We start from the raw sequence: 27819 nt of genomic DNA, 5'->3' as shown, positions 1-27819 counted from the left end.
TTGGGGCTATGTAGGCGGTGTCCACCCGGGCGTCTTCCAGCCAGGCGAAGAGCCGGCGGTGAAAAGAGTGAAAGAAACGTGAAAAGCCGAGCCCGAGTGGAGGCGACTCGGGAGTTTAAAGTTTCGTCACGCGAAGGAGCGGCCGTTACGTCTCTTTCAGCCATGACGGATCGCTTGTGTGGCTGTCTCGTGCAGGCTTTTCATTTCATATTTTATACTCAACGTCTTAGCCCCACAGACCGCCTTCCTGTATAAGAGAGCGTAGGGCGGCTGTCTTGTGGCTGGTGAGGGAGCCATCCGGTTGGCGATGTCTATAACCACTTTCTTGCTACTGATGCGTCGTCCTGCGGCTATACAGATGAGATGCGTTGTTCGTTTTAAAAGGTGTATTCTTCCTTCCAGTTTTCTATCTTCCCAGTGTTCAATCCCTGTTTTCACTCTCCCCTACCCTCAATCTCCCTATTTTCAGCCTCCCCTATCCTTAATCTCCCTGCTTTCAACCTCCTTGTCTTCATTCTTCCTGCTCAATGATAGGTTGTTCAGAGGGTTCCGTTGTGCTCAGCCAGAGACCAAATAACTTAAGTCTACCATCCTTGAATTAAAATACGAAGCAGAGAGAGAAAGGTTGACACTTGCTCCTCAGGTAAATGTGAATTCTATTGCTTGCGAATCGTTGATAACAGAATAAGCGTGAGGATAAATAGTCTCACTTCAGGGTTCCAGTCAACCTTATATTTTATTTTGTTTGCTTGTTAGGGACTTTGTGGATAGGAGAGTGAAAGTAGAAAGCTAAACCTCAAACGAAGCCGATTTGATTGCCTTACTTGCCCCGGCGTCGGCGATTTTTTCCGCCACCCTCGTGTTCCGGAGACGTGGCTGCGGCAGGCGTGTGAATGTTCTTGCATCGTCCGTTGTTCTTGCCTCATCCTCCGCTGACCAGCATCACGGGGCGTGGGATGGACGCTTCCTTTTCCGCCTCTCTCCAGCAAGTCGTATAACATTGCTCCACGCCGCGAGGAACTGCAGCATGACGAGCACGATGACGACGCCCGCCCAGCCCACACCCTCCAGCAGGGGATAGAGACAAAAGGCAAAAGGAAAGAGAAAAGAAGGAAGCAAGACGGATTGAGCGAGTCGTCTGTGTGGGTTGTTATTCGCGGTCTTGCTTCACGTGAATTCGTACTCGTTATGATCGTTTTTTTTATATTGATTCTGGGTAGTTTATGACTATTTTATTGCTATTTTATTCGCAGTATATCGCTTTCCGTTACCGTTTACATTTTCCTCAGCAAAAAATAAACAATAAAACTCAAATCGACCTCAATTAAATAACGGACTTTGATGTTATTTGTAAGACTCCTCCTACTTCTTCGTCTCCTCCTTCTCCTCTTCTTCCTCCTCCTCCTCTTCCTCCTCCTCCTTCTCTTACACAGTCGTATCGTGCTCAGTGGCGCCTACAAACTCTCTCTCCGAGGAATTCCATTTTTCCGCCGTTCTTGCCGTTCTTGCATTCGCGGCCGAGGCGACACTCGTGCGTGGCCGCCGCCCGTGACGACTCGGAGGTGTTTTGTCGCCGCGGCAACCAACACCTGCTCACAGCTGCTCGACTCTGCTCCCCACCAGACTAATGAACGGGGAGGAAGCTGGGAAGAAGGGGAGGAAGCGGGGAAGAAGATGAGGGAGTAGGGAAGAAGGGAAGGGAGCAGGGAATAAGGGGAGGAAACGGGGAAGAAGAGGAGGGAGTAGGGAAGAAGGGGAGGGAGCAGGGAATAAGGGGAGGAAGCGGGGAAGAAGAGGAGGGAGTAGGGAAGAAGGGGAGGAAGCGGGGAAGAAGAGGAGGGAGTAGGGAAGAAGGGGAGGAAGCGGGGAAGAAGATGAGGGAGTAGGGAAGAAGGGGAGGGAGCAAGGAATAAGGGGAGGAAGTGGGGAAGAAGAGGAGGGAGTAGGGAAGAAGGGAAGGGAGCAGGGAATAAGGGGAGGAAGCGGGGAAGAAGATGAGGGAGTAGGGAAGAAGGGGAGGGAGCAGGAAATAAGGGGAGGAAACGGGGAAGAAGAGGAGGGAGTAGGGAAGAAGGGGAGGAAGCGGGGAAGAAGATGAGGGAGTAGGGAAGAAGGGGAGGGAGCAGGTAATAAGGGGAGGAAACGGGGAAGAAGAGGAGGGAGTAGGGAAGAAGGGGAGGAAGCGGGGAAGAAGATGAGGGAGTAGGGAAGAAGGGGAGGAAGCTGGGAAGAAGGGGAGGAAGCGGGGAAGAAGATGAGGGAGTAGGGAAGAAGGGGAGGGAGCAGGGAATAAGGGGAGGAAGCGGGGAAGAAGAGGAGGGAGTAGGGAAGAAGGGGAGGGAGCAGGGAAGAAGATGAGGGAGTAGGGAAGGGAAGAGGGGAGCAGGGAATAAGGGGGAAGGAGGAAGCGGGGAAGAAGATGGGGAGAAGATGAGGAGAGGGAGAGGGGAGCAGGGAATAAGGGGAGGAAGCGGGGAAGAAGAGGAGGGAGTAGGGAAGAAGGGGAGGGAGCAGGGAAGGAGCAGTAAGGTAACATAGGGCTGGAAACACGATCTAAATGGCAACACGGAGGGATGAAAGACGTCTGGTGGTGTGGATTTTATGATGGCGGATGCGTGACTCCTATTTTCTCTGTCTTGTTTGTATATATATATTTTTTTTACAACAAAGGAGGCAGCTCAAGGGCACAAAAAAAGGAAACAATAATAAAAAAAAGCCCAAAGAATCCCTCCTGCGTGGTTATAATGGATTTTGTGTTTGCACTTGGTTATTACTTTTCATTCATTCTATATTTTTTTCGTTCTGATTTTCGTTTAGTTTCCTTCAAGGTGTGTTACTTTTATTTGTTCATTCCTCCTCCCCCCCCCACACACACTCAGACACACAGGCACACACACACAAAAAAAAATAACTATTGCACATCATACGAATATAATGATGAGCCTCGTTAATCACACCAGTCAATCTGCTACTCCTTCTCCTCTTCCTCCTTCTCCTCTCCTCCTCCTCCTCCTCGTTCAGAATCATAACATATTTGTCACCATCACCCCACTAACACACACGCTACTACTCCTCCTCCTCTTCCTCCTTCTCCTCTCCTCCTCCTCCTCCTCCTCCTCCTCCTCCTCCTCGTTCAGAATCATAACATATTAGTCACCCTCACCCCACTAACACACACACTAGGCAAGACAACAGCAAGCCAAACACCTGACAAAGCACCGAGCTGATCCCCACGTAACCTAACCTCACCTTCGCTCCCTCCGTGCCAGGTGGAAGAGTGACAACCCAGATTACGGCACACATCGACACACACACACACGAGTTCCTTTCACCTTCATTGCTCGTAACATTGTTCCTCCTCCTCGGGTTACCTTTCCTTTCACCCCTTTCATCTTCACCTAAACCAATCCACCTGCCTTCCCTTACCTACCTTCCTTCCTCTCCTTCCCTCCCACCAATTCACCTGCCTTCCTTTACCTCCCTTCCTTCCTTTCCTTCCCTCCCCACCCTTTCTCCTCCCTCCCGTCATGCCTTATTCCACCTCTCCTTCCCCCCAATACACCTGCCTTCCCTTCCTTCCCTCCTTCCTTCCTTCCCTCCCTGTCATGTCCCTCTCCTTCCCCCTCCACCCACCTCCCCATTACATACACACATACACACGCACACACACACTAACTTGTTACGTCTCCGCATCGCCCGTCTCCTGGTTTGGTGCCGATGTCAGTAACACAATGGCTTCCCCAAAATTCGGAAAGAAGGCACTTCCTCGTATCGTAATATGTGGGAAGGGGAAGAGGAGTTAAGTGAGTGAGTGAGTGAATTAGTGTGTATGTGTGAGAATGAGAGGCAGAGACAGATAAAGAGGCAGAGACAGACAGAGACAGACACAGATAGAGAGACAAACAGAGCCAGAGACAGAGAGACAAAGACATAGACAGATACAGACCTAGACATAGAAACAGATAGACAGACAGACGCAGACAGACATACAGACACAGACAGACAGACTTGGGTTGGTTTGTGCGGCAGGCCTAAGGGAAAGCGGAAGGAAGTAAGGACACGGAGGAAAGTTACTTACGAGAGAAACGAAATTTTGTGTCCTAATTGATCATGATGTTAACCAGAAAACAACAACAACAACAGCACTGATAATACTGAAGATAGTTATACCGATAGCCATGGTCATGATAAACACTTCAGTTGCTTTTGTTCGTGGATTTACTTAACGCGTTTTTTCTTTGCTTTTCCGAGTTATTATTGCCATTGTTCTTCACTCCGTTAATGTTGTTGCATCTGAAGAATAAAAAAAAAAAGAAACCACAGCAGCAGGAAAAAAAAACGAGACATATGAACACTCAAATATTCAACCTTAATTTTTCCACCGAGACGAGAACCTGACGTGTGCTAACCAAGTGAGTCGTGGCGGCGGCAGGTGCCTGTCAGATTGGCACCGCTGCCGACGCTCAGACCGTGCACCTTGATCGGAGGGGACCGGATTAGTGTTTGTAGCTCCACGTAGCATGACAGATTGGCTCCTTCACGACAACCAATTATGTCAGCTTTTAATGGCTACAACTAATTTATGCAGGCTTTTTCTATAGTAGCGGACTTTTTTATACAGTAGCGGTCTTTTTTATTATTGTTTCCTTTTTTTGTGTGCCCTTGAGCTGTCTCCTTTGTTGTAAAAAAAGAGAAGAAAAAAAGATTGTGTTTAGTGTATAGATGTTTGCACTAAAACAATCGCCTTCAGTTCGAATTGGGTGTGATACATAAATTCAGTTGTGGCCAGAGAGCTTAGTTGATGCATGTGTCGTCTGTATGTGTGCGATTCAAGAGGGAGGATGAGGTGCATGTGCTGAGCTGAGAGTGGGAACTGGGAGGCTTAGGCACTGAAATGAAGGTGGGAGGTGCTTGTGCCGAGATGATGGTAGGAGATGAGTGTGGTGAGATGGGGATGGGCGGTGAGTTGAGGGTGGAAGATATTGCGATGAGCTGAAGGAGAATGATGAGTGAGTTGAGATGAGGGAGGGAGATGGTTGTGCTGAGATGAGGGTGGAAGATGAGTGCTTTCTTCTGTAGACCTCTGACGCTTTATATCGCTTCTTAGGTCTGTACATCTTGATCTTCCTTCCGTTGTAGCCTTGATATCTTAGCTACTGGCCTTTGTGCCCTTTAGTAATTAGTTATTAGCCTTTAGGTATTAGGCGTGTGGTGAGCTGAGAGTAAAAGGTGCAGGCGGTGAACTGAGGGAGGGAGGTACAGGCGGTGAGCTAAGGGTGGGAGCTGCACACACTAAGCAAGGGAAGTCACACACGCGGGCAAGAGGCGCTCGGTCGGGGGGCTGGCAAGAGGGGCCCACCGCCGGCCGCCCCGCTGCGCCCCAAGGAAGAGCCCCGCGCCTGCCATCGCTCAGCCCACACCCCCGCGCCCTCGCCGGCGGAAGACTCGAGACACACGTGGGAAAGTTTTACACCCGCGCCGCGTTACCTCTGGGGAAGGGGAGCGGATCAGCAATTTCACGTGACTCTGTATTACACGGGCGGGCTGCAGACTTTCATTGAACTCGGCGGTGTAATGATACAATAAGACATACTTTCATTCAGATTTGCAAGGCGTGAGGTAATTGCACGTGTGGATCGGGTGTTACGGCTTTGGAGAATTGGCGAAAGTTTTTTTATTTTTATTATCGGGGGAGAGGGAGGAAGGGGTGGAGGGGAGAGTTGAGTATTATGAGAGTCAGGTGAATATGAAAGAAAAAAGAAATAAAGGAAAAAGTACAAGTTATAGATTGCTCTTCTGTGTGATGTCCGACTTAAATATTGTGTGTTTGAGGGCTGGGGAGGGCTGGGGAGGGGTGGGGAGGTGTGTGTGTGTGTGTGTGTGTGTGTGTGTGTGCAAGTGTGCGTGTGCGTATATCACGTGCGTATATCAAGTCTGAAGGAAAGGTTAATTCGGATCAGTACTGTTCCCTCAAGCCCTGCAACTCGATACGCTATACTTGGTGCTGGACGTGGTTCGAGCCCTTCCAGCAGCATATAATGAAATAACGAAAAGCTAATACAACGAAAATACCCGTGATAAAGTTAACCAATTTTTTCAGCAATTTAAATTTATGTATGAATCATTATTATTGCAGTATTATTTTTTTATGATTATAGTTATAACACCAATGAATTCTTATTGCGTATTTTACTTATCATGCACACGTGGTCAGTAAACTACAATACATGTCCATTTGTATGTAAAAGTTTGTATCTCTAATATGTCACACGTTAACCACTTCCTTCCGTGAAAGAAAAGGAAAAGTAGATGTTTTTTTAGCGTGTCAAAACAAACTATACATGGTCTAAATCCACGCCCTCAGAGATCTTACTGAATCCACAAGAGTAACCACAGTAATAAACAGCTTTCATTTTTATCTTCAAGGAGACAGCGTAAATAAGAATTCTGTATAGCAAAATTCTGTGTCCCTTAAACCTACGTAATATCTAGGCCTAACAGTATGAGTGGCAAGGAAGTGGGTGACAAAACTACGAAGCCAGCCTGAAATGAAACTCGACCACTAATGAGGGTGGGACACCGTGTTTACTGAAGCCATGAAGTGTCTCCTTTGACTCCTCGGTGGTCACAGCGAGGAAAGTGGCTTGTGCAAACTGGTGTGTGTGTGTGTGTATGTATGTGTGTGTGTGTGTGTGTGTGTGTGTGTGTGTGTGTGTGTGTGTGTGTGTGTGCGTGTGTTACAGAGGCGCCAAGAGAGTGAAAGTGAGGGGAAGGTGTTGGTCGGTCTACCACCACCACGGCAAGTCAGGTTTTAGTGAGGCACACGATCCCATTCATCCCACTCTCCCTCCCTCCCTCTCCCTTCTTCCTTCCCTCCACCTCTCCTCCTCCCTCTCTCCTCACCCTCACCTGTGTTACGGTTTAATTTTCAAGACAAAAAAAGGAGCGACAAAAGTGAAGGAGAACAATGAGCGAGGTAAAGGAAGAGAGAGGGAGGAGGAGGAGGAGGAGATCGTGCAGTGTGTATTATTCTCGTTCCTCAGTGACTGGGTGATCTTCTATAATTATTTCCTCATTGGGTTCCATTCGTGCACTCGGTGGCTGGCTGGCTGGGGGAAGGTAGTGCTGCTTGCTTGTGTAATATTACGCCTAATGCTTCCCATCCTGTGCCTCCTCCTCCTCCTCCGTCTCTTCTTCCCTTCTTCTTAAGTGGGCCTCAAAGTCACACTCATACGTATTTCACATCGTTTTTCTTTTGTTTATACGTGGTACACTTATGCTTCTTGAGGTTGGATAGGAGAGAAGAGGGATGCAGTGTTCAGAGAGGAGAGGAAATAAATGCTGAGAGAGGCTGGATGTGTGTTTGTGAGTGTGTGTGTCTGTGTGTATGGGAGGGGGGGATATATGTATTTCTTTACTGTTTTTTGCCGTTATTTCTTCTTTGGTTGTCTGTCTTTCTATCTCTAGCTGTCTCTTTCTGCTTGGTTTCCTGTCTCTCTGTCTTTCTGCCTGTCTGCATCTCCCACTTTGCTTGAGCTTCGCACCTGCCTGTCTCTCTCTCTCACACCTGCACTTCACGCAACAAAGGCTCTGAAGATTGACCAATTTATAACAGCGAGCGTCTGGTCTGGCTTGTGGCTTGGCGAGGTGTTGATGTAACCCTCGCTAACTCGCTGCTTTCCTCTTCTCTCCCTCTCTCCTCTCTCTCCTCGTGCCTCTGATTATGTTTCTATTACGCCTCGTATCTCCAGAGTTAGTTTGTCTCTTCTCGCCTCTGTTTTTCTGTTCTGAGTTTTCCCGTATCGGCGCCAATGCTAAAATGTGTCTCTGTATAGCTTGGTTTCAATTTCATTTATTTTTTATTTTTGTAGGATTTTGTTGTTGTTCTGTCTCTCCATCCCTCCATCTCTTCCTCCCTCCCTCTCTCTCACCCTCTCCCTCTCACCCCCCCTCCCTCTCTCCCTCCCTCTCTCTCTCACTCTTCACCTTCAGAGCCATCGCAAACTCACCGCTAATGCCACAAATAAATCGCGGTTTATTCTTAGTTCACTTATTTCCGGTAGCGGGTGACCTCGATGATAGGCTGCTGAGAGAGAGAGAGAGAGAGAGAGAGAGAGAGAGAGAGAGAAGTACAGGGAGAAATAGAGAAAGTTTAGTGTATGCATTGTAAGCTAATGAGAGAGATATAGAGAAAGAGGAAGAGAGAGAGAGAGGGAGAGAGAGAGAGAGAGAGTCCGCCCATGCTTCATCTCGGCGCCTTCCGTTCCGCAGCGCGCGTCCTGAGCAGCATCTTGATTTAGTACTTCTTGTTATGGTGGCGCTGCTTCCGTCCGAGGAGGGGAGGGGGTGCATGGGTGTAGCCAGGGGGTTCAGCGTTCAGCGTTCTTTAACCTCGGCGTGTCAGGCTTTGCTCCTTTATGTCCCGTTATTAATTTACTTCTTGTTCCTTCTTTCTTTCTTTCTTTCTATTTTCTTTTTTTTCCTCTTTTTTAATATTTTCTTTCTTTTTCTTTTTTTCTTTCTTTCATTCTTTCTTTCGTTTGTTCATTCGTTCGTTCGTTCGTTCTTTCGTTCGTTCTTTCTTTCGTTCGTTCTTTCGTTCGTTCTTTCTTTCGTTCGTTCATTCGTTCGTTCGTTCGTTCGTTCTTTCGTTCGTTCTTTCTTTCGTTCATTCTTTCGTTCTTTCTTTCGTTCATCCTTTCGTTCTTTCTTTCGTTCTTTCTTTCTTTCATTCGTTCTTTCGTTCATCCTTTCGTTCTTTCTTTCGTTCTTTCTTTCGTTCTTTCTTTCCTTCGTTCGTTCGTTCTTTCGTTCGTTCGTTCTTTCGTTCTTTCGTTCTTTCGTTCGTTCTTTCTTTCGTTCTTTATTTCGTTCTTTCTTTCGTTCGTTTGTTCGTTCTTTCTTTCGTTCTTTCTTTCGTTCGTTCGTTCATTCGTTAGTTGGTTTCATTTTCTTTTTTATACAACGGTTTTTTTCTTTTCTTTGGTGCGAGGAAATATGTTTAGGATTCATATTTTAACACTAATACCAAGATACTGTTTGGTCCTATTGAGTTTGACAGGAAGAAAAGAAGTGCAGTTCATTCAGTCAGTGCTAAGTATTTTCTTTTACACATTCTTGAGGCAACGATTAATCTTGTTCTCTCGCCTCTTTTTCATTCATTTTCTATCTATTTCAATTCATTTATTTTTCATTTATTTTAAGAGTAACGAAAGGAATCATAGTAACACTTGCAGGTCCTTGTCATTTGCTGTTCTTTCCACGCTTGGTTTGTAGCCTCCGGTTATTAAAAAGTAAAAATATATGTACCTCACGTTCTTCGTCACCATGACTATTGGGTGCGCTGTCATGGCGACGCCTCAGGGACGCTCAAGCACTTAAACACTGCCTCGACAAACTATTCATTTATCTTCTGGCGGCAGCGTTTCACTCAGCCGCGCACAATACATACAGAGAGAAAGATTGCCATACGAGAAGGTGCACAGATGGAGGTAGAAGAGAGGAGACGATGTGTGGAGGAAGACGAGAGAAAAGGAACATCAGGAAGGAGGAAAAAATAATATACGAGAGGAGAGAAAGGTGCAGTAGTGGAGGCCAAACGGAGGAGATGGTGTGGAGATAAAGACCTTAGAGAGAACGAACAGCAAGAAGGGGAAAAGATTAATATACGAGAGGAAAGAAAGATACCGAGGTGGAGATAAAGACCTTAGAGAGAACAAACAGCAGGAAGGAGGAAAGATTAATATACGAGAGGAGAGAAAGATGCAGAGGTGGAGATAGAAGGGAGGAGACGGTGTGTGGAGAAAGACCTGAGATCGAAAGAACATCAGGAAGGAGGAAAATTTGATATACAAGAGGAGAGAAAGGTGCAGACAACGTTTTAAGATTGTCATTCACTGGCTCGTTTGTTCGCTCGACAAGTGTTTCTCATTTCGCAGTGGTGTCACTCGTCTATTTCACTCGACTAACTAACTTTCCCAATCGGGTAATAGAAAGTTCATCGGAGGAGGAGAAGGAGACGTCGCTGCCCCATATTGCCGTGTTTCATCTCCTCTCTGGCCTCGGTTTGTCTTCTTCTGCACAGCTCTCCCTCTCGTGTTTCATGTCGATTCGTCCTCTGCATTCAGGCATAGGTATTAGCAAACGAAAAAAGGAAGAGAAACCAAAGGAAAAGAAAGACACTATATTTGCTGAGTGATGATGGTGGTGGGGTGGTGATGATGGTGGAGGTTAGAGTGGTGGTGGTTTGGTGGTGATGAAAAGAAAAAAAAGAAGAGAAATGGAAAGGAGAAATGAAGAGAGGAATAAGATAGCAGAGAAGAGAAGAAAACGACAGAATATGCTTAAATGTAGGTAACAAATTTATACAGTCAAGAACACAAGCAAGGCCAAAAAAAGGAAAGACGTTGATTCGCACATACAGACAGTAACTTTTTTTTCTTTAACTGCGATTGCCTTGACAAATAAAAATATACAGAAATTGAATGCAAAGACTTACAATCATAATAAAAAAGGAAGTAAATAAAAGAAAGAAAGACGTTTACTTACTCATGCAAACAGTATCTTTTTTTTTTTTTTTTACTGCGATTGCCTTGAGTAAAAAATATACAGAAATTGAATGCAAAGACTCACAATCATCATGAAGAAAGGAATTAAATACATCTATCTTATGCAGAGGCTTACAAAAAGGTATACAGAAATTAAATACAAAGACTTAGATTCAAAGTAAAAAGGAAATAAATGTATCAATGAAAATAAACATCTCTATCAAATTATAATACGTCAAAATAATACACCATCACATTCGCTTGACTTGTTTCTTATGTTGTTCCGTAATGCAAGAAAACTGCAAACAGACAATTAGATGACGTAAAGAACAATCAGTCTATGCAAGGAGAAGAAAGAAACGCAGCCAAGCCTACCTCTGTGAAAAGCAAGTGTCAATATAGGCTACATCAACACACACTTCCCGAGTTAGCACACACACAACACACAACACACAACACAAGCCACTCACCCATCAAACCTTACTTTACCTTTCCTTCTTTCCGCTTCTTCCTGCAACACTATCACCAAACCATTCCTTTCCCTCTCCTCTCCTTCCTGCAACACGCTTATTGACGCTCCTCCTGGCCAGTGGGTGTGTTGTGATGTGTGTTGTGGTGGTGTGGTGACTTGGTGTTGTGGTGACTTGGTGGTGTGGTGGTGCAGTGATGGCGTGTCATTCCGTGTTGGCTAAAGAGGATGTCATCACCACTCCACTCTAACCTCCACCATCATCACCACCCCCACCACCACCACCCTCCATCACCTCCATCATCATCATCACTAAGCAAATATAAGGTGTCTCTTCCTCATTCTTCTTCTCCCCCGCCGGCATCCCCCCCTCCCCTCCTCCTCCTCCTCCTCCTCCTCTCTCCTCCTTCTCTCTCCTCCTACCCATCCCGTCTCTCTCCACCTCCTTTAGCTCTCTCGGTCTCCTCTTTTATTCTTTTCTTTTCTCTTTAGTTCTTTTCTCTTATTTCCCTTTATTTTCCTTCTTTTCTCTTTTCTTGATTCATCTCTTCATCTCTCCTCTTTTCTCTTTTCTTCTCTTGTCTTTTCTTCTTTTTCTTCCTTTTCATTTCTTTTCCTTTCCTTTCTCTTCTCATTTCTTCTCTTCCCTTCCCTTCCCTTCCCTTCCCTTCCCTTTCCTTTCCTTTCCTTTCCTTTCCTTCTCTTCTCTTCTCTTCTCTTCTCCAATATAGTTCTCTCTCTCCCTCTTTTCCTCCTTGCCTCATTCACCCACAAACCACTACTCTCTCTCTCTCTCCATCCCATCTCCCAACGCCGTTTCTCTCCCACCCTCTCTCCCCTCCCTTCCCCCTTCCCTCCATGCCCCCCATGACACCCTGCCCCCCTCTCTCCTGGGTCGGGTGATAAATTACTCCTTCCGCTCATTAGCCGTCTTCTCATTTGTCTGTGCTTGCTTAAATGAGGCTGTAAGTCAGTATGTTCTTTTTTTATATTGTCGTTGTTATTATTTTTTATTATTATCATTATTTTTTTCCTCTTCCCCCCCCACCCCCACTCCTTATCTTCCTCTTCCTCCTCCTCATCCTTCCTCCTCTTCTTTCTCTCATATATGTAACTCAGTATGTATTTTTTTTTCCTTATTGTCGTTGTTATTATTTTTTTACGATTATTATCATTATCATCTTTTTTTTTCACTCTTCCTCCTCTCTATCTTCTATATCTTCTTCCTCCTCCTCATATTTGTTTATTCTTGCTTCTACTGCCACACTTTTTTGGAGGGTTTGTTTGTTTTTTGCTTCATCTAGTTCTCTCTCTCTCTCTCTCTCTCTCTCTCTCTCTCTCTCTCTCTCTCTCTCTCTCTCTCTCTCTCTCTCTCTCTCTCTCTCTCTCTCTCTCTCTCTCTCTCTCTCTCTCTCTCGTCTGCTTTTTCTTCCTTTTAATTACTTTTCTTTTCCTTATCTTTTGTTTGTTTTTCCTCCCAATACATTTTTTTCGGCTGCCTCTAGTTCTTTCTTTTGTCTACTTTTTCTTCCTATTATTATTCACTTTTCTCCTTCTTTTTTCCCCCTCGTCGTCTCCTTTCCTCCACCGCACAGGAATCTTCTCCCTTTTTTATCCATCTTTTTTATTTATTCAGTTAAAATCGTGTATATGTTACGTGTTTCATCCATGTCATTGTCTCCTCCTCTTCCTCCTGCTCCTGATTCTCCTCTTTTTCCTACTCCTCCTTTTCCTCCTCCTCTTCCTCTTCCTCCTTCTAATCTCTATCATCATTCGGTGCAGTCAAGAAAACTTCCTTTCTTGCTTTTAAATGTGTAATCTTCACGTTTTTCGCAACTAATAAGATAAGTTTTTGTCTTATTGTGTTTTTTTTGTAAGTTGGTTGAACCGTTGGCAGTCTTCTCTTTTTTTTTTTTTTCCTTCTCGCGATAATCAAATATAATTACTGGGTAGCCAATGTTGACCTTTCTGGTGCCTGCTTTTCCCGTGTTTCTTTGCTTTTTCTTCCGTCGTCTTTATTTTATTTTATTTTATCTTATTTTGTCTGTATTTGATATTGGTCTCTGTTCTTCTTTTTCCTTTTCTGTCTTTCTGTCCTTATTCTTTTCGTTCTTTCTCTCCTTTCTTGTTTTGTTTTCTTCTTTATTTTTTTCCTTTCTTCGTCTTCTTCTCCTTTCTCCTTTTCTTTCTTTCTTTCCATCCTTGTCTTTGTTATTTCTCTCCTTTCCTTTATTCCTTATTTCGTTTTCTTCTTTATTTTTTATTTTTTTTCGTCGGTTTCTCCTTCTCCTCCTCTTCCTCTTTTCTTTCCCATCCTGTTTTCTCCCTCCCCCTCCCTCCCACGTAACCTCGTTCTGTCTGTCTGTCTACACTGCTCCGTTTTTTCCTCCTCCTCCTCCTCCTCATTCTTGATCTCCGCCTCCTCTTCCTCCTCCTCCTCCTCTTTAACTTTTTTGCATCTCCCTCCTCCTCCTCCTTTTTGCCTCACGTAGTTTCCCACATTCTTTGCTCTTTCATTGCAGCTTGTCTTCCATTTCCACTACCACCACCATCCCCACCTCCACCACCACCACCACCACCTTCGCCACCATTACGAGGCAGATGCTTGGGTTCAGACTGCCACAAGTTTACCTCAAGAATTGCATTACGGGGAAATGAATCCTAAATCAGGGTTATTTGGGGATCTTACACAACTAGCAGGGTGATAATGCCGTCCTTGTTTTCAGCCGTAACTACCACCAGAACTGTTGAAACATGCGTGGTACCAGTGTTATTTCTAGGCTTTATGCATGTGTACTTGTTCCTTTCATTGTTAGTTATCTCGTATGCTTTCTCTAGGGTCAAAGGGACATATTCTTCATTAAACATTTCTGCGCCCAGAATCACCTATTTGACAAGGCTTTCGTAGGAGTTGTGGGCATTTCCAGGGTTTGTTTTGACAAGGCTTTCGTAGGAGTTGTGGGCATTTCCAGGGGTAGTTTTGACAAGGCTTTCATGGGAGTTGTGGGCATTTCCAGGGGTAGTTTTGACAAGGCTTTCGTAGGAGTTGTGGGCATTTCCAGGGGTAGTTTTGACAAGGCTTTCGTAGGAGTTGTGGGCATTTCCAGGGGTAGTTTTGACAAGGCTTTCGTAGGAGTTGTGGGTATTTCCAGGGGTAATTTTGACAAGGCTTTCGTGGAAGTTGTGGGGGGCATTTCCAGGGGTAGTTTTGACAAGGCTTTCATAGGAGTTGTGGGCATTTCCAGGGGTAGTTTTGACAAGGCTTTCGTAGGAGTTGTGGGCATTTCCAGGGGTAGTTTTGACAAGGCTTTCATAGGAGTTGTGGGCATTTCCAGGGGTAGTTTTGACACGGCTTTCGTAGGAGTTGTGTGCATTTCCAGGGGTAGTTTTGACAAGGCTTTCGTGGAAGTTGTGGGGGGCACTTTCAGGGGTAGTTTTGACAAGGCTTTCATATGAGTTGTGGGCATTTCCAGGGGTAGTTTTAACAAGGCTTTCGTAGGAGTTGTTGGACATTTTCAGGGGTAGTTTTGACAAGGCTTTCGTAGGAGTTGTGAGGGGCATTTCCAGGGGTAGTTTTGACAAGGCTTTCGTAGGAGTTATTGGGCATTTTCAGGGATAATTTTGACGAGGCTTTCGTGGAAGTTGTGGGGGGCATTTTAGGGGTAGTTTTGTGAGCCTGGTGGTGATTTGACCCTTCCTCTGTACCACGAACCTTTAAAAACCGGTCATGAGAACCCAATTGATCTCCTTTTCGGCCTTTTGGGATTAGTTGATGTGAGAGGCAGAAGCGTCTAAGAATATCGACCAAAGCCTTTCTTTTTTTGAGGGGTAACCGTTTTCCTTTTTGAATGTATGGAGGCTTTCACTGGATGCTTATACCTTTTCATTTACACTGGGCAACTATTCTCCATTCTTCATCGTTAATTTTTTTTACCAGCAAGGGAGGCAGAACAATGGTCAAAAAACAAGAAAGCAACAAAAAGGTCCTCTAGATGCTGCTCCAGTAAAGGAAAATATAGAACGAGAGGGCAGAGGAAAAGATCATGGCATAGGCTCGTTCCATACCTGGGCACTTCCGCACCTCGGTCCGGACCTCCGCTCCTCCGCACCTGCGGACCGCCAAACGAGGTGCGGAAGCCCGGAAGTGCGGAACGTTTTCAAAAGTGCGGAAGTAACAGGTGCGGACAGGCGAAATTTTGGGTCCAGACTTCCGCACCTGAGATTTTCAAAGATAAAAAAACGAAGACGACAAACAGTCCGCGGCATTACTTTCGCGCGTTTTGGCGGGCTATGTGCTACCAGCTGATCACTGTGTCAATTTTCTTTTTCTTTTCAGAATCTTTTGACATTTAGTGATTCACTGCGATTGTTTAATGTTTAGTGTTTACAAATAAACATGGACAGATACGTGAAAAGAGGTGATAGCGACAGGAGCAGGAGTGTGTCAGGGGATAGTAGCGTCAATAGCGTGAGCTACAGAACCAGCACGCCTGCACCGTCAGCCTCCAGAACCCCTACGCCGCTGGCGACGTCAGACATTTCCTTGTCTGACGTGGAGCTGGACCCCTTCCAGTGTAATGCCAGAATTTAATTAAGAATGGGAAAATGTAAATTAGGGAGGAATAAGCCGTTACCGCATAGAACATTCCAGACTCGCGCTTGAGAGGCCCACCCCATTTGAAGGTAAATATATATATTTCTCTCTCTCTCTCTCTCTCTCTCTCTCTCTCTCTCTCTCTCTCTCTCTCTCTCTCTCTCTCTCTCTCTCTCTCTCTCTATATATATATATATATATATATATATATATATATATATATATATATATATATATATATATATAACTTGATGTATTATTGCCTTGTACTATTTTGTTTTATTTTTGAGGTGCGGACTAATTTTTTCAGGCGCGCTTTAATAGTTTTGCGTACAGTAGCGGAGGTGCGGAGGTCCGGTAGCGGACCGAGCGAAAAAATTTTAGGCGCGGAAGTACAGGTGCGGACTACCTGCGTCCGAAGTGCGGAGGAGCGGTAGCGGACTACCCCAAATCCAGTAACGCGCCCAGCTCTGGCTCGTTCCCCATATAGTCAAAGATCGGTGTTCTCAGACGCTTTAAGGAACGATTACAGTGGGCAAATTTTCCGTGGATCTTCAGTCAAACCACGATTTCCGCTGGCGTGGTTCTTATATTTCCGTGGTTTTCTGACGTGTCCACGATCTTCCAAAGCTACGGTAGATTTCACCAAAGGAAGACGATATTACTCACCATCATCATCAGCAGCAATAACAAGAAATAAATAAGAATCACGCCAGCGGAAATCATGGTTTGACTGAAGATCCACGGAGAATTTGCCCAGTGTAATAGCCCCTTTAATTTGACTGCCACAACAACTATTTCCCAACGCCACATAGGAGATTAGTCGGGTTCTCATGACTGTTTTTCACGTTCATGGTGCAGAAACCTTGTCACACTATCAATAGCCTCATAAAACAGCCCATGGAAATACTAACAACATCCTCTACCAAAGCCTTAGCAAATGTGGGTGTGGGGTGGTAGCTGCAGGGATCATGTTTCTTAAAGGCCCCTCTAAGCGAGAAAAATGAGAAAAAAAATCATCACTCACGCAAACCATTTCATAATATATATATAAACGCTTTTGTGATCAGTTTATGCATCATCTATTTTGGGGGGTTTATATCATGGCAAAAATGTGGCCCGTCGCTGGTACACGGTAAAGCCACAAATTTGGCCCGTCGCTGCTACTGGATTAAGAGTATGAACCAAAGTAGTTAAGTCATGCCGCCGTCCCTTGCTCTTATCACTCATCTCGCACTCTCGCTCTTGTTTATCCCTCCTTCCCCTTCTTCCTTCCGGTGTCCCCTGTTATGTTTACGCCTCCTCCGCCTCCCTTCTCCGCGGTGCCTCTGCTCGCCTCGGCACCACATGGCCGTGACACAAGCGACGCCGTGGTGGAGAAACAACAGGCCATATCCTCCTCATCCTGTTCCTCCTCGTTCTTTTGTGTTGAAAGAGATCAGACTCCTTCCCTTGTCCTCTTAAACCTTTTCCCTGAGTCTATTTTCACGTTAGTTTGAAAAAGATCAGACTCCTTCCCTTGTCCTCTTAAACCTTTTCCCTGAGTCTATTTTCACGTTAGTTTGAAAAAGATCAGACTCCTTCCCTTGTCCTCTTAAACCTTTTCCCTGCGTCTATTTTCACGTTAGTTTATGAATAATGTAACATCGACCTTCTTTTTTCAGTTAACTTGTTGGCTTTCCTATCTCATCACATACTTTTTTTTCATAGATATAGTAAAGAATAGAGAAATACTTATCGGCTGAAGATGATGGACTTTTCAACCGTTCGATTTCTGGGCATACAACTGAGGCCCTTATTCTCAAACATGTCGGAGCTTACACAACCACGTTTTGATCAGGCTTTCGTAGAGGTTGATTGTGAGGGGTATTTCCAAAGGTAGTTTTCTGAGTCTAGTGATAGTTTGACAAGGTCTTTGCCCCGTGAACGTGACAAACACTTCTGAGAACCCGGCCAATCTCCTTAGTGGCATTTGGAAATATCTGTTGTGGGAGCCCAGAGCGACTGAGAATGCGGAGTTTTGAAAGGAGGTTCATAAATTTGCGAAGGGGGATGACAGATGGTAAATGGAAGGCTAAGAGGAACGGTTTTGCTTGCTAGACTGACCAGCTGTTTGTGTGTGTGTGTGTGTGTGTGTGTGTGTGTGTGTGTGTGTGTGTGTGTGTGTGTGTGTGTGTGTGTGTGTGTGTGTGTGTGTGTGTGTGTGTGTGTGTGTGTGTGTGTGTTTGTGTCCCTTCAAGCTCAGTTTCCTTTAACCTTCCTACGCATTTCATCTCTAACCCATTATCTTTCTTCTATCTTTAATCCATCATCCATCTCCCTTTACATATGCACTTTATTTTATTTATTTTTATTTTTTTATTTTTTTTGCTTCATGAATTTTCTTCTCTGCATGTTCTCCTCTGATAGATCGCGCCATTTGTCATATCCCATGCATACCCTTCCCCTGTAATTCCTTGTCCATAACGTACCCACTGAACCCTTGCATGCCCCTTCCTTGCCTCCCCTGCCCTGCCCTCTCCTTCCCCCTGCCAACCAACCAACACCCACACTCCCTTCCTCAACCTTTTCCATGTCCCGTACCCTTCCTTCCCTCCCTTTCTTTGCTACATTCCGCCGCCCGCGATGCCTTCAGAATACAGATTTTCGTTAATTATACGCTATGTGATTGCCATTCCGGTGCTTTGAGTGTTGGGTTCTCTGTTATAAACCTTAACATCCGTAGTAGGTATAGATGCATTGCTCTGTTGTTAGTTTTCTTTCCTTACATCTTTCGTTCGTTCGTATACTTATTGCGGCCTCACGTGCATGACCCAGCGGTGTTAGCGAGTCACGAAGATCATAAGCAATCAATCTCTCCTCTTCATCGCTTCCTGCACGAGGCTGGCTGGTTGCGCTGTTGTTGCTCCACTCCTCTCTCTCATCTCCTTGCGGCCCCTTGCATCCTCAGCTTCCCTTCCTTCCTTCCTATATCACTAGCTTCCTTCCTGCCCGGACCGTCGACATTAACCCTCCAAACTCAAATCAAACTCCCTCCCCCCACACAGCTTCCCGTTCTCTCCATTTTCATTGTAGACCATCGACTTCAAACCTCCTCTCCCTACACCTTCCCCCTCTCTCCCCCTCCCTGCATCGCTTCCCTTCCTCTCTTTCGCCTAAAGAGTCAGAATATATGTAGACAAATGAGAAGGTATCGCAGTAGTAGTAGTTGTTTCCGTTTATCACTATGTTTAAACCTTTGAGAGGAAAAAATAAGTGATTGGGTAATGATAGATGAGAGAGATAGAGAGAGAGAAGGGGGATTAGCGAGACCACAGACTGTAGAGGTAAAAGAACTATATATCATTTAATTATTCAAAATAACTTTTGTAGCGTATGTCTGACAATTATAGGTCTAGAGAGAGAGAGAGAGAGAGAGAGAGAGAGAGAGAGAGAGAGAGAGTGACTCATTTCATTTAATTTGTTGCTTATACCGGAAGATCAGGATTACTAGCAGCCCCCCCCTCCCCCCCCCACTCTCTCTCTCTCTCTCTCTCTCTCTCTCTCTCTCTCTCTCTCTCTCTCTCTCTCTCTCTCTCTCTCTCTCTCTCTCTCTCTCTCTCTCTCTCTCTCTCTCTCTCTCTCTCTCTCTCTCTCTCTCTCTCTCTCTCTCTCTCTCTCTCTATCTCTCTCTCTCTCTCTCTCTGTCTCTCTCTCTCTCTCTCTCTCTCTCTCTCTCTCTCTCTCTCTCTCTCTCTCTCTCTCTCTCTCTCTCTCTCTCTCTCTCTCCTCACACACACACAACTAACTGCACCACTGGAGAGAGAGAGAGAGAGAGAGAGAGAGAGAGAGAGAGAGAGAGATTAACCGAGCCAAGAAAAGATGCAACAGGAACCATATGGCACAAAGATAAAGGAGGGGGGAGGGAAGTGGTTGCGTGTTAATTCGGGAGCGGAAAACACATCCCAAAGAAAGAAAAAAAATATAGGAGAGGAGGAAGAAGATGAATAGTTATGTGCATGGAAGGGAGCGCATTAGGGAAACAGTTCAGTGGAGAAAAAAAAGCGGAGGGAAGGGGAAGGGGTTACCGAAGATGTTAGACTCATGATAAGGAGGAGGAAGAGAGGAGGACGCTTTTTTTTTTAAACTAGTGAGGATAGGAAGGAAAGGATGATTTTTCTATGGTTAGTGTGGAAAGGAAAAGCTAGTGAGGAGAGGGGAAACACCCGTAGACACACAGAGAACAAGTGAATATTAAAGTAACGAAAGGGTATTTATTTTATTGTATGTAAGTAATGCGTAATGTTTGTTGTGGTTGAGGTCCAGTTTTTTTTTTTTTTTTTTTTTTTTTTTTTTTTTCATTACCTCATGTTTATAAAAAAAGGTGTTGTAGTCCTTTTTATTATATAGGATACTTTTCAGTGTGTCACGTTATAAGCAATATGAGTAGTATTTTCGTTATTTGTTTAGTTTCTTCCAGTATCTATCTGTATCTATCTATCTATCTATCTATCCACGCCATAACGGTCCACGCAGGTCATGCAGAGAGAACACGGTAGTTTTAAGCTCACAATACACGCTAAGAACGCTAAGAATGACCGTCCATCGCAGGTAAGATTCGTACCTGAGCCGGAGAGGAAGTGGCCGTCGCAGGTGCTAATGACACGTCCCCAGGTGAACTAACATGTGATTGACCGTGAAATTACTCCGGCGGCGGCGATGGCGAAGTGACATGTTGACCCGCGGACAGTAATATACGTAATCATGCCTTGGGGAATTTCTGTGCAAGGTTATCGGTCGGTATCCATCAAATCTTTAGTGGTGCTTATGCTGTTTGGATCTACGGTGTTCTTGAGGGAGTTACAGTGTTTATTAGAGGTCATGGAGGTATAAAGTGTGAATCCAACTGTTCTTTTTTGGGGGGGCATATCACTGGAGACTCGTATTCTGCTCCTAATAACTGGAGGACAGGGGTGACTTTAATAATGGCGAAAATATTGTGTCGGTAACGGAATTCCTCCCACCTGTCTCTCCCCCTCCAAAGTCCGCAACGTTCTCGCAAATATTCGCCTCCAACGGAATTCTTGGGCGTGTAATTATAACGTCAATTCATGTTTACGAGTGTGTGTGTGTGTTTGTGTGGGTGTCAGGAGGGCGGAGAGCCAGTCATCAGCCTCCTCCTCAATCTCCTCCTATTCCTCCTCCTCCTCTTCCTCCTCCTCCTCCTCCTCCTCCTCCTCCACCCACTGTCAACGTCAAAATTAATGGAAAATGGACTGGAGGAAGAAAAATGTTCCCTCTTCAACCCCAGTCCTCTTCTCCCTCACCCTCCGCCCCCACACGCATTTTCTCCCTCTCTCTCTCCCTCCATCCCTCCCTTCTGCCCCTCACCCACAGACGCCCTTGTTTGTTTGCCTCGTGGACTACTTGCGGCCTGAAGGGAGGAGAAGAGAGAGAGAGAGAGAGGAGAGGGAGAAAAGGAGGGAGAGAGAGGGCAGGGAGCTTTCTTATGAGACTCCCCTCCTCACCTCCTTTCCCCTAGGCACGTGGTCACCGCCTTCCCACTCCCCCGCGGCGCCACCCACCTCCACCCACCACCCAACCAGTGTTTAGAAAGTGACCGCACCGTAATATACTGATGCACAACTAAGTGAGGTAAACCCTAATTAATGGCCTGCTTTCCTTAAGGGGGTCGTCCGTATTTCACTTTTTTTTCTCTCTCCTCCGGTAAATAAACTTTGAGGAGGGTTAGAGGGAAGTTTTTTGCTTGTTTTGTTATTCTTATCATTATTGGTCTTTTCTCTTTTGCCATAAATAATCGTGAGAGGGTTAAGGAAAGATGGATTTTTGCTTGTATTTTTGTATTATTCTTAGTCTTTTCTCTTTGGCAGTAAATAAACTTAAAGATTGATTGATTGATAGTTTATTGTTGCAAGTAAACAGCAAAGGAGAAGGGAGGAGCATAAGAGTATTAAGGGAAAGATTTATCTGTATTATTATATTTACACCTTTTCTCTTTTTGCATACATGTAGGTGCTTTCCCTCTTTCACCCACGCAAGAGCTGAACACTGTAATTCGTTTTAAGGTGCTAATTTCTCGAGACTTATGACACCGTGAAACAAAGAGAACAGGCGAAGGTAAAAGATGTTCTAGTGAAGGTTTGGAGTAAGGCATCAACTTTGGCGGATCATATCATGCTTAGAACTGATGACGGATGAAGAACCAAAATAAGCCGCAAGGGATTGAGTATTACACTGAAATCAGGCAGAGAAGGAAAGAAAACAATAATAAAAGACCTTGCCTGCTGTGGATAAGTAATGAATGATGATGATGATGATGATGATGATGAAATAAAACCATGATTCTACGTGTTTCTGTAGCCCCCAACGTATTCATTGAAGCATCCTCTCCCTCATAAAAGAGAACGTCGAGTAATTATTTTTTATAACATGGGATGATTTTCAGTTTGTCACGTTTCAAGCCTTCTAATAAGTATCTCCGTTATCTGCTCCGTATAGTTATCAAACACATCACAAATCAAAATCGTGACTTAACCAGAAGAAGAAACCAGAAGGAAATATGTAGCGAATCTCCCCTTAACGTTTGCCCCCCTCGTGAGACCACATAATACATACACGCTTGCCACTATACCTTCTAACATGTTCATAAAGCGACCCTTGGATTGAGTCCCACGAGAATAATGTCGTGGTTGTCAGTGTGTTGAATGTGAGGATTTAAAGGAGGGCGTCACGGCTGCCAGGTAAAGGGTGCGAAGGTAAAAGGGGTGGACGGAAGGGAAAACATGGGATGGAAGGGAAAATGTTAGGGGAAAGGAAGACAGAAGATAGACAGCAAGGAAGGGAGGTTAGTGGTCTTTTTTTCCCATGTCCGTCTATCTTTTTCTTTTTCCTTTTCTTATTCTTATCCGTCTTCTTATCATCTCTCTATCTCTATCTATCTTTATCGAACTAGCTATCCATCTATCGTTCTGTAAATTTTTGTTATCTATCTTTTCTTTTTTTCGCATTCTTATTCTTTTTCTTTTGCCTTTTTGTTTACTCTCTCTCTCTCTCTCTCTCTCTCTCTCTCTCTCTCTCTCTCTCTCTCTCTCTCTCCCCTCGTAATGGGTGTCAGTGAGCCTCGTGTTCTCAAAAGTTCCCGCTAATTGGGCTCATTATCCTCTGCTCCGCTTCCTCGGCCTCCGCAGGTGAGGTACCGAGACCACCTGCCGCGCCGCTGATGGGAAAATCCGTCTAATTACACACCGTGAGATTATAATTTAGGAGCGGAGTGCCCAGGGACACCACTAATGTTTGCCGAAGAGCGTCACGTACGTAGCTGCCTCCTGAAGTACCACCCGCCCCTAACTCCACGGCCGGCGCCAGCATATGGACGTGGCGTGGTGCGAGGGAAAGGAAGGAAAGAGAGGTTAGGGAAAAGAGGGAAGATCTGAGAGGGGATGGAAGGGACTGATTCAGGCTTGTATTCTTAAACGTTTCGGCACCCCAGTTCGCCTGTTTGAAAAGCCTCTCGTAGTAGAAGTTGTTGCCGGGTTTTTCATGGGCTGTTTTGTGATCCCATAGAGACAGTTGTACACGGCCTCTGCACCCTGAACTGGAAAATCTCCCATGAAAACCCAGTTGATCTTCCCTGTGGGCTTAGAAAAAAGACGTAATAGACTGTTTTGTGATCCTAGTGACAGTTTTACTCGTCCTCTGCACCCTGAACAAGAAAATCACACATGAAAACCCAGTTGATCTTCCCTGTGGGCTTAGAAAATAGACGTAATAGGCTTTTTTTCTGATCCTAGTGACAGTTTTACTCGTCCTCTGCACCCTGAACTAGAAAATCACACATGAAAACCCAGTTGATCTTTCCTGTGGGCTTAGAAAATAGACGTAATAGGCTTTTTTTCTGATCCTAGTGACAGTTTTACTCGTCCTCTGCACCCTGAACAAGAAAATCACACATGAAAACACAGTTGATCTTCCCTGTGGTCTTAGAAAATAGACGCAATAGGCTGTTTTGTGATCCCAGTGACGGTTGTACACGACCTATGCTCCCTAAACTGGAAAATCTCCTATGAAAACCCAGTTGATCTTTCCTGTGGTCTTAGAAAATAGACGCAATAGGCTGTTTTGTGGTCCTAGTGACAGTTGTACACGTCCTCTGCACATTGAACTAGAAAATCTTATGAAAGCCCGGATGCTCTTCCCTGTGGCTTTAGAAAACAGTCGAAGTGGGAACCAGAGACGTCTAGAATACGGACCTGCCAGCTAAAACCGATGCGGGTGGCGATGCGTGCCTGGCCATGTCTCTGGGTACCTTAGGATGTCGAGAGAGAGCACAGAGAACACAGAACACAATGGAGAAAGTCACGTACATACAGCAGAGGTTAACGTCGAGGTTTGTGTCCAGTCACGGGCCACAGATCTGTCCTCGTCGTGAAACCACAAAACTCATGAGATCAGATCCCCTAATTACGTCCCACAGCCTCATGATTGCGACGACCTATTCCGCCATCACCGTGACGGGATCGCAGAGGGCACAGGGGACGAGATTTCTACGCATTATGTCGAGGAGTAGGCCATGAGCTGCGGATAGAGAGAGAGAGAGAGAGAGAGAGAGAGAGAGAGAGAGAGAGAGAGAGAGACAGAGACAGAGACAGAGACAGAGACAGAGACAGAGACAGAGACAGAGACAGAGACACAGACACAGACACAGACACAGACACAGACACAGACACAGACACAGACACAGACACAGACACAGACACAGACACAGACACAGAGAGAGAGAGAGAGAGAGAGAGAGAGAGAGAGAGGTTACGTATAGTGATTCAAATGTGAACTCAGATGTGTTTATTAATGTGATTTCACCATGTTTTGTTTTAACGATACGAGCAATATAGCTTTGTTGTGCCTATTTCATTGGGTAAAGGATCCCTCGTGGCTCATTCGTCTATGATACAGTACAGCTTAGATAGACAAATAGATAGATAGATAGATAGATAGAAAGATAGATAGAGAGATAGATGGATGGACATAAACTAAATTGATATTATTGATTGGCTCCTTGGTCGACTGATTCATTATTTAATCCAGTACCAAGCAGGTGATGATGTAAGAGCATTAGGACAGAAGCACCTGAGGAAGCGTGCTGTTAACGGGGGGAAATACACGTCGTCTCCCGGACCGTCAGAACTCCCTCGACAAGTAAGGGGTTTTTTATCGTTCTTTCCACCTTTAGTCTGTATGTTTCCTTTTGATTGACAACACATTACTACTTCGTGTCTAATGCAACAACTATATACATCAGTAACGTGTTCTCATATCACTTCTGAAAACATAAAACAAGCTTGTAGGCAATGCAATAAAATGGAGGAAAAAATTAAAAGAATATGTATTAGGAACTAGAAGACGTTTAGTTATTGAACGTGATGGAAACAGGTCGAAGCAATGATACTTGGCATGAACTCAAGGAAGAGCAAATCCGTACAAAAGAAGATCATGAATTTATAGTTAACTTGGATTCACAAAAGTAGAAGTAGACGGAACAAAGCGACATCAATCACAAATCCAGTACAATACAGATGATCAAACACACACACACACACACACACACACACACACACACACACACACACACACACACACACACACACACACACACACACAAATCCCCCACACACACACACATAATAAGGGTCGTGTCAATTCTGCCAAGACTTTCATATCCGCAGTTTCGACAGACATTTTTTCTACCTTTATGCAGTTCGTTCTTACTCGGCATTTCTGTAACATGAGCTCGGGAACATTTTCTTGGGCCATTCTTGAACATTTCGGCTCCCAAGCAGCGACGCACACACACTTGACAAAGCTTTCGTAGGAGTTTTGGGCATTTGCAGAGGTGAGTTTATGACCCTTCTGGCATTTTGATCATTCTTGTATGTCATGAACCTAAATAAAGGACTAAATAGAACGTGATTGATCTCCTTTCTTTTCGGCCTTTGGAAATCCTTGATGTGTGAGGCGGCAGCGTCTGAAAACACCGATCTTAGTTAGCATAGTCGATAGATTTTGTGATGGGAATGGATTCTTTAACATAATAATCAAAATTCGAGAGGGGAAATGTATTGCATGGGAGAACATGTATATTGCATTTCATGGTATACAAAATGGGTTCCAAAAGCTTAAGCAGATTTAAGCAGAAAATAAAACATGGAGGGAAGAAACTTTAAAAGGAAAACAGAACGAAAGAAAGGACGAATGAGAAGCGAAAAAAGAAGGAAGAGGAGAGAGAGAGAGGAGAGGAGGAGAGTGTAGCAGGGAGAGAGAAGCAACAACATCTGGCCGGCAGAAACATGAAGGGACGAAGGAGAGGCAGGAAGGATGGGTAAAAAAAAGAATGAAAGCAGGACGGGAGAGAGGGAAGGAGGGAGGGAGGAAAGAGGGGTAACATGAAAGAAGGAAGAGCAGGGGGAAGCAAGGGGAAGGGTAACAAGGAGAGGCGTGGCAGCGAGTCGGCTAAAATCACGTGGACCCTCTCGCCGCGGGGTGTTTTAGCTGCAAAGAGGGAATGTTTATCTGGCGCTGACACAAGGGGAGGGAGAGGTGCGTGGGGCAGGGCGAGGGAGGGATGAAGAGGTGCGAGAGGCAGGGCGGGGGGAAGCTGGAGGGCGGGGGATGAGGGGGAGGGAAGGAGCGAGTGCCTCAGGGTAGGAAGACAGGGATTGGACGCAGTCTTTAAAGTAAAACCTGAATGGATAAAAAAGAAAATTATGGTATGAATTATTGTGAGAGAAATGTGGAGTAATAGTATCGTAAAACAGCTTAGAGCAAGGCTTTGTCATGCGCTGGTCATTATTACTGTGTTTGTTTTATTATTGTTGGTGTTATCTATTTTATATTATTTTATGGTCATTATCATTACCTAACAGGCTCGGAGGTTAGGTTAGAAGTGCACTAGGGTTTATAAGTTTTGTGAGACCGCAGCGACACCGAGCACAAGTACACGGAAAGATCAAGCAAAAGTAAAATGCGGAGGAAAAGAATGAAAATTGTCCCCAAGACGAGAACAGGAAGTGGCAGGGACACACGTTAGCGTCCGGTGTACTCAGACGGAGGGCGTTCTCGAGGCGCGCGTGTGTGTGTTCGCGAGACAACGGTGTTCGCGGGGTGGAAAGTGTGTCGTCATCGCGGTTCCTTTTCATTTTCTCTCATAATGAGGGTACGTGGCCTGGGGATCACTGGCCTTCCCTCTGCCTGAGTGCTGGCCTGTCCACGCGAAGGAGAGAAACGCCCCGCACGTGACGCAACACAGGCGTAACGGCGCGCGTGTTGTGTCGGCAGTGTTGACACATCGGGTGGAGTGTTGCGTCTCGTTATGATCGTTATTGACTGCGAGGGCCTTCTCTAAATAGCGTGAGACATTATTTTCGGATTCCTCAGGTTTCGTTCTCAAGGGATTAGGGAATCCGATATGAATAACCTTTACGGTGAGACGAGGAAATGTATCCACGACGAGGAGTGGTGCGCCGGGTCACTTGCTGAGGCACTGAAAATACCTGTCCGGCGGCGAGGCCCTCCGGCAGGTCCTGCATGACTGGAGTGCGGCCATTCAGCCCTGAAGCCTCGCAGCCCCGCAGCCGTGCCACCACTAGTCAGAAAGGCTTCGGCCACACTGTGACGGGAATACTGAGTCGTGCATTCCCACGAGCCTGTTCCTTAGTAATTAAGGCTTCATGTATACCTTTACATTTTGTTAAGGTATCATATTTCCTTGGGAATTTTCTCATCTTTTACAACAGCTTTGAAAGAACATATATTTCTGCCCTCTCAATAAGAAACGAACCTTTAAGCAGTCACTGTATCAATGTTTACAAAGGTATTGGAAAACGTTTGATAAAAATATAACTTTATGGCTCCCAGCAACATTGGTCTTAAGATTAATCATTTAAAGTTAATTTCGAAAGCAAATGTGTACGCATAACTCCATTAATGAATTCAAATTCTTCACTCCAAATTTGCTGCTAGGTGAGACAATATCTAGAAGCCTTCTCTCTGGGTTTGAAAGAACTCAAACATTTGTCATGAGTAAACAAACTAAGTTCCGCTATAAACGACGGTGATGGAAGTAATATTGCCACGTATAAACATAATTCCTGTGTTCCGCGCCACAGATTTATTTTACGGGAGTTGACAGCGTCACGTAGGCGGATGTGAACTAA

At 45.1% G+C, this 27819-nt stretch overlaps 2 long non-coding RNA genes across 2 annotated transcripts in view; one reads left to right on the top strand and one right to left on the bottom strand.

Annotated features, from left to right (window-relative positions):
* LOC126991638 (uncharacterized) overlaps nt 1-21848 on the top strand; it is a 34403-nt gene extending 12555 nt beyond the window's left edge. The window contains exons 2-3 of the long non-coding RNA XR_007745720.1: nt 20987-21244; nt 21676-21848. This is a non-coding gene — a long non-coding RNA (uncharacterized LOC126991638). The remainder of the gene's footprint in view (nt 1-20986; nt 21245-21675) is intronic.
* Nucleotides 9083-11266, bottom strand: LOC126991637 (uncharacterized). Its single transcript, XR_007745719.1, has 2 exons — nt 11037-11266; nt 9083-10117 (listed from the first exon to the last, which is right to left on the bottom strand). It is a non-coding gene; the product is annotated as an uncharacterized LOC126991637 (long non-coding RNA).
* Nucleotides 21849-27819: the final 5971 nt, after the last annotated feature.

Source organism: Eriocheir sinensis, unplaced genomic scaffold (genome assembly GCF_024679095.1).
Source record: "Eriocheir sinensis breed Jianghai 21 unplaced genomic scaffold, ASM2467909v1 Scaffold313, whole genome shotgun sequence".
NCBI classification, from domain to species: domain Eukaryota; kingdom Metazoa; phylum Arthropoda; class Malacostraca; order Decapoda; family Varunidae; genus Eriocheir; species Eriocheir sinensis.
The sequence above is the reverse complement of the archived record's forward strand: the minus strand, read 5'-3'. Positions and strand labels throughout refer to the sequence as shown.